Genomic DNA, 3133 nt, shown 5'->3' on the forward strand with positions numbered 1-3133 from the left:
CACAGTAGGAAAATGCCTAGAAAAATTTGGAGTGAAAGACCACACCTTGAAGCTACAAGAAGGGATCAGAGAGTTGGACATGCCTCAACTAAACACTAGGCCAGTACCATTGAATAAGGTTAGAGAATATTGCGAGGGAGAAGACGGAAACACCACGCTATCGGTAGAATTCCAAGGAGTAGTTTCCAAGGCTATTATTGACAGTGGAGCGGGAGTTTCTATCGCTACCAAGAAAATCTGGAAAAAATGGGAAAAACCAGCTTTGAGGGCTACCAAAATGAAACTGCAATTGGCAGATGGGTTCATGGAAAAGCCTCTAGGACTCTTAGAAAAAGTAATTGTCACTTCTTGCGGAATCGAGTATGAGCATACGTTTGCAATAGTCGATTTCGACAAAAAGAACAATTATGAGATAATCTTGGGACGACAATTCATGAGACAATTAAAGATGGTCCAAGATTGGGGTTATGACCACATATACCTCAGACATGGCGAAATGAAAACTAAAATACACCTGAAAGACCATAGTTACAAAGATGTAAACCAAACACCAGTGGAAGAGTTTGATTCGGCTACAATAGCAGGATCAGAACTACCAGCATGGTTAGGGCAACCAAAAGAGCTATGGATGTGCGGAGCTTCACATTGTGGAAGCTTAAGAAGAGAGGACTGTGTCTTAGAAAGAGCAATTGAGGACAAGGAGTACATTCCGGAACCATTCCCTGAAGATGCCTTGGAACCTCTGGAATGGGAACACATACTGGCAACATTGGATGTCTGTACCATTACCGACAGTGCAACAACAAAATTTTGCGATAAGGATGGCTATAATGTGTTACTCTATTACATGGTAAGCGTTGTACCAGAAAAAGAGAGTGGAACCTCCAGAACAAGAAGAGTTTTACAACTCCTCTGAACATTTGAAAGTAAATGATGATGCAGATAATGAGTGTTCAGACACGTCAAGTGAGCGTGAAAATGAAGCCGAGAATATCAAGTTTTATGATTTTGCTAATCAACACCCTACACACCAAGAACGCTATAGGAGGAAACGAGCAGGAAACAAAGCGAGAGAGAACCTGATTCCCAGGATAAAAGGTAAAACTCACTATTTGATGCTTGTAAAAGCAGAGGATTTTGTAAAAGATCAAATATCAGGAAAATTCTCAAAAAATCGAATAGAACGAACGCGAGAAGAAATAAAACAGGTACGAAAATCTAAAACCGAATCAAAATCACAAGAATTTCACAAATCAAAAAAAGACCAAGAGTAGACCAAACTGGAGCGTAAACGGAAATACCAAGAACTGAAACGGTCTTTGAGAGAGATATGGACTACTGAAGAAGATAGTGATGGTAAAGGGGAGTCAAAAAAGGGCAACATGAACGTACCAGCACACTATCGAAAATTTACTATCCAGAACAAAAAAATCATCATGACACCACCAGTCAGGGAAAGAACCAGCCAAGAATCTTACGATGGGCCTGAAAATGCAAAAAAGATAGACCTCGCAGAACCAGGTGAAAAGCCTCAGCCCGTCTATATAGCTAACGATTTAGAGCCTGAGGAGGAAGCACAGCTAACACAACTTCTCAAGAAGTATAAATATGTGTTCGTTTGGTCCTATAAAAACCTCAAAGGAGTTGATCCATTGATATGCCAACATACAATTCCTTTGAAATCGGATGCAAAACCTAGCAAACAACGTCCTTATACATATAATGACACATTTGCTAAACGAATCAAAGAAGAGATTGATAAACTGATGGAAGTTGAATTCATCTATGAGATCGAACATACAGATTGGGTGTCACCAATTGTGGTAGTTCCCAAAAAGAATGAAAAACTGCGAGTGTGTGTAAACCTCAAGAAGGTGAATGCAGCAACCATAATGGATAATTATCCCTTACCAATCACAGAACATGTACTTGAGCGAGTGGCCGGAAAACGGGCTTATTCCTTTCTGGGTGGGTTTTCAGGATACAATCAACTGGCAATAGCAAGGGAGGATCAACACAAAACAGCGTTTGCCACAGAATGGGGGATTTATGCGTATCGAGTTATGTCATTTGGCTTAACTAATGCACCAGCCACTTTCCAGAGGTTAATGACTCACTCATTCAAGGAATACCTAAGAATATTCTTAGAAATTTACATGGATGACCTGTGTGTACACTCTCTTCTATGAGAGGAACATATAGACCATTTGCAAAAGATCTTTGAAAAGTGCAAGACATATCAAATCTGTCTTAACCCGAAAAAATGTGTATTTATGGTTAAGCAAGGACGAATCTTACGACGCGTTGTCTCAAGAAATGGCATAACCACAGACCTAGACAAAGTCAAAGTCATTGTAGACCTGCCCAGGCCTACTAATGCGAAACAAGTGCAATCCTTCATAGGACACTGCGGATATTATCGAAGATTCATATACATGTATGCGGTTATCGCACAACCTCTGTATCGTTTGCTAGTCAATTTCGAGTGGACCGAGGAGTGTGAAACTTCATTCCAAAAGCTGAAGGACAACCTTATATCAGCACCTATACTAAAGGCACCAGATTAGAAAAAGATATTCCATGTGCACATTGATGCTTCAGCATATGCCATTGGAAGTATTCTAGCTCAACTTGGAGACGGAACAATGGATTTTCCGGTTTGCTATGCGAGCCGACAGTTAAACAGTGCAGAGAAGAGCTACACAACCACCGAGCGAGAAGGGTTAGGAATGATTTATGCTATAAAGAAATTTCGGCATTATTTGCTTGCAAACAGATTTGTGTTCTTCACAAATCATCAAGCTCTTTTGTACCTAGTAAATAAACCTTGAAATACAGGGAGAATCGTACGCTGGTTTATTATATTGCTAGAGTTTGACTTCACAGTGGTGGTCAAAAAGGGTAAAACCCATCTACGAGCAGATCATCTTTCGAGGATACACAACGGGGAAGCTCCTGAAGGAGTAGATGATGACATACCAGATGCTTACCTTTTCAACATTGAAATGGTACCCAAATAGTCTAAGGAAATTGTTAGAATTCTTTCCTTCGGAAGTAGGTTTGATCATACGGAATGCAGATCCAAACAGCAAACAATTCGACAAACAAAAGACTTCCAGTTGATAGCAGGACG

Source organism: Adiantum capillus-veneris, chromosome 11 (genome assembly GCF_014529385.1).
Source record: "Adiantum capillus-veneris isolate H3 chromosome 11, ASM1452938v2, whole genome shotgun sequence".
Classification (NCBI taxonomy): Eukaryota; Viridiplantae; Streptophyta; class Polypodiopsida; order Polypodiales; family Pteridaceae; genus Adiantum; species Adiantum capillus-veneris.